This window comes from Bos taurus, chromosome 27, assembly GCF_002263795.3.
Source record: "Bos taurus isolate L1 Dominette 01449 registration number 42190680 breed Hereford chromosome 27, ARS-UCD2.0, whole genome shotgun sequence".
Classification (NCBI taxonomy): domain Eukaryota; kingdom Metazoa; phylum Chordata; class Mammalia; order Artiodactyla; family Bovidae; genus Bos; species Bos taurus.
This window is the reverse complement of record NC_037354.1, coordinates 33,271,388-33,285,726: the sequence shown is the minus strand read 5'-3', so window position 1 is coordinate 33,285,726 and position 14,339 is coordinate 33,271,388. Positions and strand designations below refer to the sequence as shown.

Here is a 14,339-nt window from a genome sequence, read left to right as displayed (position 1 = left end):
GTCTGCCTGGGGAAGGCTCTCTCCAAGTCCGCTTTAAGGTCGGTCGGGCGGGACCTGGAGACTGGAGAGCTACAAATGCAGCCCGCGGAAGGTGGTCGGGGCTTGCTGGGTTTTTTCTAGGACGCAGTTCGTATGAAAGTGGACGCAGCGCATTTTCGTGGCCGAGACTGCAAGTCACCGCGCAGATGAGGCACCCTGAGAGCGCTGGCGGCCTAGAGGCCCTGGACGCTGTGTTGTGTTCTGCAAACGCCTCTCACCGTTAGAGGTGGAACATGCCTTCCCACCCCAGGAGTTTGTTATCGTAAGTTGTCCTCCTGATCTGCCACTTTGAGCAGGTTAGTGACATCTGCAGATGGGCGCCTGGACTGAATCCCAGAGCCCCATCTACGCCGGGGAGGGGACGTGGATGGAGTCTCCAGGCGGAAAAAGTCGGAAGCACTGTGTTCCTGAAGCTGCAAGCAGCGTAATACCGTTAAGAGGAGGAAAATGAAGCCTGAGTGTTAAGGTGCTGGAGGACTTATGAATATAGAGAAATTTGGTCCTTAGAGAAAGGGACAGGTAATAGGCCAAAGGTAAGAACTTGAGGAATCAACGACAGTGCAGGGAGGTGATGTTGGAGTGAGCGGAGTCATTCGGAGTCGTGGTATCCAAACTCCTGGAAGTATTAGAGCCAGGACATCTTTCAGGAAATCAGTGTTTACATCGTAATTTCTAGAAAGCTGCCTAAAGATACACCTTTCCCCCTATTTTTTACACTTTCACTTCCACTCTTCTACCACTTTACAAAAGAAAGTCATACGGGGAATCCAGTCTGACTCCGTGATGTATCGTCCCAGGCTGTGAAACCTCTGGGACACCACACACAAGAACGATTGGGAATACATAGATATTTGATTTCTGATTTCTTCCCAATTTCTTGCTTTTAACAAAATTGAAGGAGTAGCTTGTAGATACTACCGGCTGATACAGATTATTTTTTCGAATTGTTGGTGATACATGCTTCAAATAGGTGAAACTTTTAAGAAGAAACAATAACTGCACAAAGTATCTCCCCCTAATATTTATTATAGTGGCAATTTTAACATATAGCCACAAAAATCTTTGATACCTCCTTGCTCCAGCAAGTAGAATTTGAATTATCCAGTCCCTCAAGTGTGTGCGAGGGAATTAGTGCCTTGCTTCTAAAACAGAATGTGGAAAAGGAGAATAGTAGTTTTTACAGTGGGGAAACTGGCAAACACCTCTTTAACCAAGTGGTCAAGGTTAATACCAGTGGGTGAAGTCATGTTGTTATCAGTTATCCCCTGATGTGAGGCAGTGGAGAACTCTACTTCATCTATGGAAGTCTTTGCAAAAATTCACGACCCCAGACTAATCAAGAGAAAACATTAGCCCAATACAAATTGAGACCTTCTTGAAAATACGTAACCAGTACACCTCAAAACTGTGAACATCATGAAAGACAAGGAAAAACTGAGAAACTCACAGATTGGAGAAGACCAAGGAAACATGACGATTATATTGAAGTGGGGTCCTGGATTGTATTCTGGAACTGAAAAGGGACACGAGTGGAAAAATTGGTGAAATCTGAATAATAAAGTCTGTAGTTAAATGATAAGTATTATAACAAATTTATTTTGTTCCCTGTACTGTGCTTTAAGATACTGACTGTAGGGGAAGCTGGATTATATGGGGGACCTCTTTGAACTATCTTTGCAACTCTAAAATTAATTGAAAAATTAAAAGGTAATTGGTGGGGGCAGAATCCACACTGCAGTGGATTGAGAAATGAATAGAGGACTAGAAGTAGACATAGGTGTGCAGACACACATTTCCTCTTTTTTCCTGATGCTTTTTATTTTTGTAAAGAAGAGACCTCAGTTAATACAGCAAAGTGTCAACATCTGTCAAATTCGTTTGAGTGTTACACGATTCCCTGCTCTGTCTCAGTGGTTTTGAAATAGTCTCTAAATACATGTTTGGCTCTGAAGGTGAGAGAACAATTGGATGGAGAGAACAATTTCTGAAGGAAATGCAGAGTTGGAGCAGAGGGTAGACTGATGAAACAGCTTTACGCATCAATAGGAAGGGAGAGGTTGAAAATATAGGAGGCGTGGTGGTTGATGGAGCAGCTTTGTGAAGAAAGTGGGTGCGGAGTTAAGTGAACTGGCAGAGATGGAGAGGTTATTCTTGATGGCAAGGAGGGGCTCCATCTCGTGAGACTGGAGGAAAGAAGGGGCAGTGGAACAAAGATGCCGTTACTGATAGGGGAACAGGAGACCAAGGGGAAATATTGTTGGCTGAGCTCTGAGCCTATACATCTGTGGCTTCCATTTCTGTCTTCCATGCTGTCTTCCAACATACATATAACAGCAAAGATGAATGGAAACCTTGGAGTTTTCACTGTTGCCTTGTAGGTAAAACAGAGCCAGTTTGGGGAACAATCAAAGACGATAAAAAGCTGTTCAGATGATTTAACCATGGCACCTGAGAAAGCAGAGGAACTGGAAAAATGAAGAATTCCGTGTCGAAGTTTGGAGAAGGCAGGAACTGGAATGGTGAGAAGTTAGAGTACTTGAAGATCACTTGAGCATCAAGACTTCAGGAGAATTCCATGACCAGCTCACCTGTGAGTAAAGGTAGACGAGGCAAGGAGGAACCAGACCTAACTTCTGGGCTTTGAAAGCAAGACATCCACCAAACTGGGCACCTCCTCAAGGTTAATTAAAATTAAAATCACTAACAGAGCACCGGGTTGGAGGTTTAGGATGCACACACAGAAACACGGTTTTGGAAACTCTCACCTGAATCTCCCCAATTTCAGGCTTTCCTACTCCAGTATATCTTGGCCAGTCCTTCCATACACCACTGAATCACTTCTTGCCTGAGGAAGGTACTTACTGCCTTTCAGAGAGAAGTCAGACTCAGCTCCGTGCTCAAGAGCGCCCAGCAAGTGGTCTCCCTGTCCTGTGGGAGCCCACCACGCTCAGCAGGACCTGCCCCATCTGCAGCTTCCTGGGTTTGGTCCTGCTTCCCTGCATTTGCTCTGCTTTCCTGCATCCTGTTTGCCCTTTGCTCCATCTCACATCCACGTGCATTACATCAAGACCCACATCAAAGTTGTCTCCTCTGCAAACCTTGCTTCCTGCAGTTTTTATGTGGGTGCATATGATTCAGTAGTCCTGGTTAAAAAGAAGCATATGTTCTGGTGGGCCCACAGTCTAGAATCCCATTTGGCTCGTCTGTATGAGGTCTAATGCAGGGAATTCTTTCCCTCTTAAACCATGATATCTTATTCATAATATACTTTTCTAAAATGTTCAAAAGGATCAGCTCCCCAACCCACATTCAGTTCGTTCTTGCCTCCTCTTCTTTGCTTGGGGTGTTGTCTCTGACTTGAATGGCAAATGTTAAATAACACATTTTAAAATAGTATTGTGACCATTGTTTCACCAAGCACATGCACACGCGTGTGTGTGTGTATGTGAGAGAGAGAGTTGCTCAGTTGTGTCCAACTCTTTGTGACCCATGGACTATAGCCCACCAGGCTACTCTGTCCATGGAATTCTCCAGGCAAGAATACAGGAGTGGGTAGCCATTCCCTTCTCTAGGGGATCTTCCTGACTCAAGTATCAAACCCAGGTCTCCCACGCTGCAGGCAGACTGTTTACTGTTTCAGCCACCAGGGAAGCCCATTGTTTCACAATATAAGATTTAATTATTTTAGATGACATTAATAAGTTTAAGAAGCAATTATTTTGACTGATGTCATTTCTGGACTTGTTTTTGTTTTTGGCAGTGCTGCATGCCTTACAGGATCTTAGTTCCCCAACCAGGTGTGAACCTTCGACCACTGGAGAATTCCCCAAATTTCTGGACTTGAGAATGAAAAACGAGATAAAAATTAAAAAGCAGTATTATACTGTGATCCTACTTTTGTACGTATTTGTTGGTATGCATGTGCGTGCTCCGTGGTGTTCAAGCCTGCTGCCATCACTCCAAATGATGCCTTTAAAAACTTCTTCCTGAAAACCATCTGGGAGTTTGGGTCTTTTGAGCCCAAACCACCTTTTCCCTTGCTGGGCCCTGCGATAGACCTTTTCTGCTCCGATGTTTGGGCTTGTGTGGTCTCACTATGTGTCGGGCACATGAACTTGGGTTCGATGACAGTACTTCTATCATCTTTTGAGCAGGAAAAGAAGATGTTTCAGACCCTTAAGGAACCAAAGTTTTCTCATGTAAAAAGAAAACAGGGAATTCCCTGGTGGTCCGGTGATTAGGACTCCATGCTTCCACTAAAGGGCACACAGGTTTGATCCCTGGTCGGGGAACTGAGATCCTGCAAACTGCATGGTCCAGAAAAGAAGATACATGGATTCCAATTCTGCAGAAATGGACCCAAATCTGTGTCCATTTTATGTCTCTATCAGCACCCATGGGCTTGTAATAATGAACCGGCCTACCAATGCAGGAGACGTAAGAGACATGGGTTTGATCCCTGGGTAGGGACAATCCCCTGCAGGAAGGCATGGCAACCCACTACAGTGTTCTTGCCTGGAGAATCCCATGGACAGAGGAGCCTGGTGGGCTCTAGTCATGGGGTCGCAAAGAGTCAGATACAACTGAAGCAGCTTTAGTGTGAGCATACACGTATACACACACACACATCAGTACCCATACTCAGCCCTTGCATGAATATTGTCTTGCTGGGCCTTCAAAGATGAATGAAGGTTTTCAGAAAGTCCTACAACTTAACAACCCACTTTTTGACCTTCTTCCTCCCAGGAGCCTGCCCTTAGCAAAATAGAGTCATCCTTTGGAATCTGAGGCGGGGATGGTTCCAGGACCCCTGAGAAAACCAAAGTCTTCAGATGCTCAAGTTCCCTTAAATAAAATAGTGTAATATTTGCTTATAACCTACACAGATCCTCCCATACACTTTAAGTCATCTCTAGGTTACTCATACCTAATACAACATCAATGCTATGTTAATAGTTGCTGGTGCACGACAAATTCAAATTTTGCTCTTTGGAAGTGATGAGTTTCAGGAAAACGTTTTTAAAGGCAAGGTGAGGGACGGGAAGTCCCAGGATATATGGTCAGTGCGTGCACAATTCTCTAATTGGTTGGTGAGGTGATAGGGCGATGTCAGGGCTTAACAATTCTTAGGCTCCAGTAGGTCTGGGTGCAGTGTGTTCCTGGTCACCAGTTCATTTCTTCCCCTGGGTGGTGGATTTAGCATCTGCAAAAGAACTCAGGAAATGTGCATCAGATACTGTGATCTAGGTGCTTCAGAGAGGAGCTAAAGCCGAGGATATGGGGAAGGCCTGTTCATCCTCACACCGCCCCCCAAATCCCCAGAAGGCCCCATGGGCTTCTGCTCGGCTACCACGGAGCTTTGTATAAAGCTCACAATACAGCAGGTGTAGTGGAAGAGTTTCTGAAATAGTAAATTTCCCTTCTTCTCCCTGTTTAGTCTTCTACCACTTTCCCTCCCTCTCTCCCTCCCCACAAAGTGCTTAACCCTGGCTTTGCATTAAAATCATCTTGGGAGCTTAAAAAAAGACACTGCCCTTTGGACAGTATGATTGAACTCTGTAAAATAGGGGTCCCGGAACTGATAGAGTTAAAAAAGCTTCCCACATGGTTCTACTGTGCCTCACTGCCTCCAGGAGACAGGGCAGAGGGAAAAAGAAATGGCCTATTATATCTGTTCCTTAGAAGCCCAGAAAGGGCTCAGACATAAGTAGAATATTTGGGATAAATGCTTTTCCTTCCTCATGAAGAGACTACCCAGGAGATGAGAAGGGGTGGGCCATGATTGTGTAAAGTCTAGGTGGAGTAGCCTGGGACTCAGCCTTGCAGGCACCTTTTTGCCCTGGTGTGGCCCAGACGAGGCGGGAAGACTCCTGTGTCCTCTAACCTGGTCTGTATGTAGCAGAGGGAGCAGCAGGAGCTCAAGGGTCAAGGCTCCGAGGATGCACAAGGGCCCATAACTGGACACCAGGTGGCGCGAGGGAAGGCTCGGTGGATGCCCAAGTGGGTAGGTAGCATCAAACACCAGCTGCCCCCACCCTGAACACCGGAATCCCTGTCCCTAGAGACTTAAACACAAACTCCTAGGAAGAGACAGGTATATAGCCCACAACAGAACACAGTTCAAAAGAAATCCTGTGTGGGATTATATGAAGAAATGTAAAGAGAAGGTAAAGAAGAAACTATGTTCAATCATGTAGAAGAAAAGATGTCACCTGCCATATCAGTAAACAAAGGACATTGCAGCTACCACCAGCCATCGCTACAAGAGTCACCATGAAGGTGCACCCTGAGGGGACTCAGGATGAGAAAGCAGGATGCTAACCTAGATAGTTAAGATGCATATGGAAGGGATGAATTCAATGAGCCCGTGCTAAATTGCTTCAATCTTATCCAATTCTTTGCAAGCCTAAGGGCTGTGACCTGTCAGGCTCCTCTGTCCATGGGATTCTCCAGGCAAGAATACTAGAGTGGAGGCCATTTCCTCCTCCAGGGGATCTTCCCCACCCAGGGATCGAACCTTGGTCTCTTTATGTCTCCTGCATTGGCAAGCAGGATCTTTACCATTAGTGCCACCTGGGAAGCCCTTTCCATGAGCCCAGAGTCTTGCACCTTCCATGCACAGAAAAGTGCGCTAAATTCCTTAACTTGAGGTGTCTGTTTTCCTTTCATTAATAGTAATCTTTTCATGCTCCAACTACCTGGTTTTCATTGCAAAAACTCCTATATCCTGGCTCTTCCCTTACTTTTTTCAGAGCAGCCTTTCAGAGCTAAGAGACCATCTTTTGAGCTTAAGTTTTGTCCACGAAATAGAACATAATTCTCAGCTTTTAGGTTGTGCTCTTTTTTTTTTTTTTTTTTAGTTGAGAATTATAAAAAGAAAGATAAATTCCTTGCCAACTTGAGCTGTGGCCCAAGAATCTCATCTGTGACACTGGCCAAGATGAAAGTGTTAGCCTCCAGAAGAACTGTATTTGTACTTTATAGAGAGGATCCTGGGCTCCCAGAAGGCTTCAGCATCTGAGAGAGAGAGAGAGATTGTATGGACTCAAGCATGTCCCATCCCTGTACCAGCCTTGGCCAAGAGTCTCTGGACCCTTTCCTAAAAAAGAACATCTGGTTAGATGCCCAGAACTCTACAGATTCCTAGGGTTTCCCACTGCTCACCCACTCCCCACACCACCCCATGCCCCAATGTTTTTATCATCTATAAAGCAAAACAAAGCATTTTGTGTTCATTATAATTGTCACAAAGATGGAGATAATTATTGTGGTGCTTCGTCTCACTGGGGATTCCTTCAGTCTCTGCTGGAGCTCTTGGTCCTTAATCTCCAGTGTGTATAAACTGAGTGGACTAAAGACTCATGATTACTTCCAGTAACCAGGTACCTGGGTCCTACTCAACTATCTAAAAAGAGTTCTACTCTTCCTTTTATTAGAAAGAGGTAAATCTCCATGTGGGCATGGATTTTATATAAATATAATATACAATATTAATAAATTATTTATATATGTGACTATATAGTGAATAATATATTAAATATACAATATATATTATATAATTATATATTATTTAATATAATTATATACAAATAAAATATTTAATATATAATATATTCTATATAGAGATAATTATATAATTCTATGTATTAATTATATATTATAATATATATTATTTAAGTAAAATATAATTATCCTATAGAATTATATAATTCTATAGAATTAATATATATCAAATGATATGTTATTTATATATAAATATATAATATATTAATATGTTTTAATGAATTATCTAAATTTATATATAATATATAAATTATATAAATAAATAAATAAACATAGGCCATATCGGATCTTAGTTGCAGCACGCAGGATCTTCGCTGCATTATATGGGCTCTTTCATTTCGGCACACAGACTCTCTAGTTGTGTTGCAGATTCAGTTGTTCCAAGACATGTGGGATCTTAGTTCCCTGACCAGGGATGGAACCTGCGTTCCCTGCATTGCAAGGCAGATTCTCAACCACTAGACCACCAGCAAATTCCAGGGATTATCTGCTTTGTTCATTGATGTATCCCAGACACCTAGCCCCGGGGCTGGCACATAGAAAGCATTCTAAGAAACACTTGTTGATGAACAGTACGGCCTTTCTTTCCTAGGAATGAGGCTTGTCCCACTGTGAGGTCAAAGTTGTCACCAGTCCCCACGGAAAGCAGCCCAGAGGGCTTGGTAAGGGGCTCTTGTGCATCTGACGACTTTGGAAGCAAGTTGGTGCTTGTCAGTCCTGGGACTCAGGGGCGCTGACTGGCCAGGTCTCCACTCTGGCCCTTGTAGTGGATGTAGGCTTGCTGTGGTAAGCTTGGATGAATAAAGCTGCTGTCAAATTATGTGGCTCAGCAGTTCTCAGAGTGTGGTCCCAGGACTGGCAGCAGCAGGCTCACCTTGGGACTTGTTAGAAATGAAGTCTCAGGCTCCCTACCAGACCTAGAATCAGAGACTCAGGGAGTCCCACCCAGAAATCTGTGCCCTAACGAGTCCTCCAGGTCATTCCAATGTCCAGTAAAGTTGAGAACTGCTGATGTAGCCAGGTGAGGAGCTAGAGGAGCGGTCCACAAACTTTTTGGCACCAGAGACAGGTTTCCTGGAAGACGATTTTGCCATGGACCCGGGGAAGGGAGTGGGGAATGGTTTCAGGATGATTTGGGCACAGTACCTTTATTGTGCGCTTCATTATTATTACATCAGCTCCACTCAGAGCATCAGGCATTAGATCCTGGAGGCTGGGAACCCCTGAGCTAGAGGATGAACAGTGTCGGAGGCTCAGGGCCCATCCTGAGTGCTAAGAGGGCATGGGTTAATGATGAGTGTGTGCTCAGTCATGTCTGACTCTGCGACCCCATGGGCTATAGCCCGCCAGCCTCCTCTGTCCGTGGAATTTCCCAGGCAAAAATACTGGAGTGGGTTGCCATTTCCTCCTCCAGGGAAGGTTCCATTGATTTGCAAGAGAAGCTCATAGAATCAGAGAAACACTTCTGGATGGAACGGATGCACGGGGCAGGGTGTGGGGGAAAGGACACAGCTTCCATGCTCTCTCAAAGCACCCCACTATCCCCAGATCTCCACGTGCTCGCTGACATGGAAACTCTCTGAACCCTCTCATTTGGGTTTTTCATTGACTATTGATGATGGATGGGCTTCCCTAGCAGCTCAGCTGGTAAAGTATCCACCTGTAATGCAGGAGACCCGGGTTCGATTCCTGGGTTGGAAGATCTACTGGAGAAGGGATAGGCTACCCACTCCAGTATTCTTGGTCTTCCATTGTGTCTCAGCCTGCAATACAGGAGACCTGGGTTCGATCCCCAGGTTGGGAAGATCCCCCGGAGAAGGGAGGAAACGGCTACCCACTCCAGGATTCTGGCCTGGAGAATTCCATGGACTCTATAGTCCATGGGGTCGCAAAGAGTCGGACACGACTGAGTGACTTTCACTTTTGCTGATGATGGAGTTCCAGCTCTTCTCCCCTCCCAGCTTGGGGGTGGGGGGTGGGGGGTGAGACTGAAAGTTCTCACCTTCTAATGTGATTGGCTCCCCTGATGACCTGGGCCTTGCATCTTTAGGTTTCCCAAAGTCTCCTCATTAACTTCCCAGAAGACACCTTTATTACTCTCATCACAGGAAATTCCAAGGTTATTCTGCGTCAAGATTGGGGCAAAGACCAAATATTTGTTCATTTATGCCATATCGCACAGCTTGCAGGATCTTAGTCCCCCAACCAGGAACGGAACATGGGCCATGACAGTGAAATCCCTGAGGGAGACCTAACCACTGGACCGCCAGGGAATCCCCTATATTTATCGAAATCACAGCATCTAAGCAAGATGCATCCTTCCTCCTACAGCATCCTTGGGAGTCGTGATAAGAGCCTGTTGAGAATGCTTGGGTCAGGCCCTGGGGAGTCCTCATGGAGAGCTTTCTGTGGGAGACCAGGAAGGTGGGCTGGGGGAGTGAGGGTACACTACCTTCCCTCACTCTACCCCTACCAAGTTCTGCCAGGACGTGGCAGATGCTCCTTCTGTTGGAACTGAGGGGGATGCAGTGAGGAGCTGAATGTGAAGGAAGCTGCCCAGTGCAGGTCCCCTGTCTACCTGGGGAAGGACAGCAGTTGTCAGAGGAGACTCCAGTAGGGGATACCTGACAGCAAGCTGGCCTCATTCTGCGGTAAGAAGAGACCTAAGTTTGTTTTTGTCTTTTTTTTAGCCATGCTGTGCGGTTTGTGGGATTTTAGTTCCCAGACCACGGATCGAATCCAGGCCACAGCACTGAAAGCTCAGAGTCCTAACCACTGGACTACCAAGGAATTCCCTTTTTTTTTTTTAAGTCTTTTTTTTTTTTTTGACCTGGCTTTTGGAATCTCAGTTCCTCAACCAGGGATGGAACCAGTGCTCCCTGCAGTAGAAACTTAGAGTCCTAACCACTGGACTGCCAGGGATTACTTTTTTAAAACATTGTTTGGCCGTGTTGCATGGCATGTGGAATTTTAGTTTGCCAACCAGGCATTGATCCCACGCCTTCTGCATTGGAAGCATAGTCTTAACCACTGGACGGCCAGGGAAGTCCCAAGAGATGAAATCTTGACCTCCTTCCTTTCCCCTCCTTGACAAAAGGAAGTTTCTGAATGAACCATTAACTTGCATGCAGTTACTCCAGGATTTAAATGTTCATGATGCAGGCCCAAGGGCCAGGGTCCTCTGCTACCCACCCCACACCAGACCCAAATACCCCTCTGGTCACGTACAGTGTGTAGCATCCGTGTGTATTTCCACACATCCAGGTCAGCTGTCTCACGGGTCAGGATCAACATTTTCCCTCCTGTTCTCAATAACCCATGCTCAACCCTGCAGGAAGGCAGTTGTAAGTCCGGGGATGGAGTTAAAGTCTCCAGAAAGCATTGGCTGAAGGTTCTGGTTGGAGGTGCTAAACAGGACATCTTGTCAAGGGAGGGACTATCCAGTCACTATTGAGTAGTAATTCCAATTACATTCTTTTTTTTTTTTTTTAAGTGGCACTGGGCAGCATGCAGGATCTCAGTTCCCTGGCCAAGGACGAACCCATGCCCCTTGCAGTGGAAGCACGGAGTCTTAACCACAACACCACCAGGGAAGTTCTCAATTAAATCTTGCAGAAAGCGAAGAACTAAAGAGCCTCTTGATGAAAGTAAAAGAGGAGAGTGAAAAAGTTGGCTTAAAACTCAACATTCAGAAAACTTAGATGAAACATCATCTTAGATGGCATTTGGTCCCATCACTTCATGGCAAATAGATGAGGAAACAGTGGAAACAGTGACAGGCTTCATTTTCTTGGGCTCCAAAATCACTGCAGATGGTGACTGCAGCCATGAAATTAAAAGATGCTTGCTCCTTGGAAGAAAAGTTATGACAAAACTAGACAGCATATTAAAAAGCAGAAACATTACTTTGCCAACAAAGGTCCATCTAGTCAAAGCTATGGTTTTTCCAATAGTCATGTATGGATGTGAGAGCTGGACTATAAAGAAAGCTGAGTGCCAAAGAATTGATGCTTTTGAACTGTGGTGTTGCAAAAGACTCTTGAGAGTCCCTTGGACAGCAAGGAGATCCAACCAGTCCATCCTAAAGGAAATCAGTCCTGAATATTCATTGGAAGGACTGATGCTGAAGCTGAAACTCTAATACTTTGGCCACTTGATTTCAAGAACAGACTCATTTGAAAAGACCTTGATGCTGGGAAAGATTGAAGGCGGGAGGAGAAGGGGACGATAGAGGATGAGATGGTTGGATGACATCACCGGCTCAATGGACATGAATTTGAGTAAGCACCAGGAGTTGGTGATGGACAGGGAGGCCTGGCATGCTGCAGTCCACGGGGTCGCAAAGAGTCGGACACGACTGAGCAACTGAACTGAACTGAACTGATAGCGGAGAGTGGTGGTGCCGTCTTGTTCCTGTAGGGGGCGCACTTCCATACACAGGGCTGAACAGCGGGAGGGGTGAACCCCAGGACACTCACTCTACAAAGCGCCCACCCACGAAGATCTTTTTTCTCTGTGCAGTGGGATGGCTCCTTGCCGGGAGAAGGCTGATCTGCCATCTATGGAGCTAACCGAGAGAGGAAGTCATACTACTCTCTCTCCAAATCAGATCAGCTCCACACTGGCACAATCGGTCAGTGAACTGAGTAAAGAAAGGTGTGGCAAGTTCATCGGGGTGCAGAATATTTGGGTGTCAGTGTACCTCTGTTGGACACGGAGCTTTCTAACACGCTGTCAAGGTTCCTCATCTGAGTTAGAGGCTCAGCTCGGGAGCTGGGGAGGGGCGGGGAGGGGGGGCGGTAGTGGGCTCCCGGGTGGTTCTCAGAGGGCTCAGAAGCAGAAACTATCCCAGGAGCTGGGATAACCTGAATGACAATCACACTTGTACCCACGGTTCCAATGCAAAACAGAACCGCTGTTGTAGAGGCTAAGAAGTTTCAACAGTTCCAAGTCCTGACTGTCCTTGCTTCTCTGGTGGTTCATATGGTAAAGAATCTGGCTGCAATGTAGGAGACCTGGGTTTGATCCCTGGGTCAGGAAAGATCCCCTGGAGGAGGGCATGGCAACTCACTCCAGTATTCTTGCCTGGAGAATCCCATGGACAGAGGACCCTGGCGGGCTACCGTCCATGGGGTCACAACTGAGCAACTAAGACTTGCTTCTCCCAGGTTAGGGCGGAGGGACCAGGAGCTTGAACACAGGTACCACTTTTGATATCGACTCAACAGACATGAGTTTGAGTAAGTTCTGGGAGTTGGTGATGGACAGGGAGGCCTGGCGTGCTGCGGTCCACGGAGTCGCAAAGAGTCGGAGACGACTGAGCGACTGGACTGAACTGAACCACTCTTGGCTTTTCATCTAAGGGAATGGAATGGAGTCACTTGGAGAGGAATGGTCCCTTGTTTTAACAAAGCTTTCCAGCAGGAGGCAGCACTGAGTCAAACACAGCAACTGGAAACTAAAACATTCCTCTTCAGAACCTTACTGAGTGAGTGAGTGAAGTCGCTCAGTCCTATCCAACTCTTTTCGATCCCGTGGACTGTAGCTTACCAGGCTCCTCCATCCATGGGATTCTCCAGGCAAGAATACTGGAGTGGGTTGCCATTTCCTTCTCCAGGGGATCTCCAGGGATCAAACCCGGATCTCCCGCATTGGAGGCAGACGCTTTAACCTCTGAGACACCAGGGAAGCCCCTTAGAGAAACAAAAATAGCAGCTCCAAGTCTTCCTTTTAGAATGGTCTCCCTGCACATAATAACTTTTAACTCACAATTACCAGTCAAGAAATTTAACACGCATATTTCTGGAGGATTTGGATTTTTTGTTTTGTCCTGCTTTTCAGTTTCCTGGTCTTTCCCAGATTTTTTTTTTTTTTTGGAGAAATGAACTCTATTATTTAAAATACGAAAACTTTCAAGATAAAGATATTTTTATTTTATATTTGTTATTAAAAGCATACTTTAATAAATTACTTAGATTTACCTCATCCAAAAAAAAAAAAAAAATCTGTCTCCCTGTCCTCTGACTTCTGAACAGTTGGGGGGAAGATGGCTGCACCTCCACTTTGGCCAGGGGGCTTCGTCTCTGCAGGACACATTCAAGTCCTACTCTTTGGAATGTGTGCATCAAGAGAACCTAATCTGTAAGGGCTGTACTTCTCCCCAGTTAATCTGCAGTTTACTTACCTTTTCATATGCGTTTAATCGGCTGCAGAGAGAAGGGAGGCTTTATTCTAGTTCATTCCAGAAACTGAGGTGTCTATGGCCCGTCATTGGGGTGCTGTCTCTTCCACTCGAGATAAATTGCCCTGAGGCAAGGAGCACAGTCCTCTGCTTAGAGGAGTCAGGGAGGGCTGTACATGCTAAATTCTGAAATTCAAAGCACTGATTTTGTCGTTATTTACAGGATTGGCCGATGCGTGGAAGCTGTGTCAATGCCATGAGTTAGGAACTAAACTTCAGGGAGAAGGGACTTGATTGGACAGGTAGGGTTTTGATGTAGGGAGGGTCTTCCTGGACGGTGGATGACCTGAGGTACAGGGGGCGCCAAGAGAGCATGTAAGACGGAGGAATGTCGAAACAGTTGGATTTTCTAGATGAATGAAGAGGCTGCCCCAGGGCAGTGGACATGGGAAGAGGTGCTGTCTTTGATCACTTGGTGAGATGCAGGAAGTCATGGAGGTTTCTGGTCTGACCACACAGGAATGCCAGGGCATTGACACAGCTTCCACGCAACGGC

General features: G+C 45.8%; 1 long non-coding RNA gene across 1 annotated transcript; it reads left to right on the top strand.

Annotated features, from left to right (window-relative positions):
• The first annotated feature begins 50 nt into the window (after positions 1-50).
• LOC112444636 (uncharacterized) lies at positions 51-3,928 on the top strand. Its single transcript, XR_003032999.2, has 2 exons — positions 51-2,629; positions 3,800-3,928. It is a non-coding gene; the product is annotated as an uncharacterized lncRNA (long non-coding RNA).
• Positions 3,929-14,339: the final 10,411 nt, after the last annotated feature.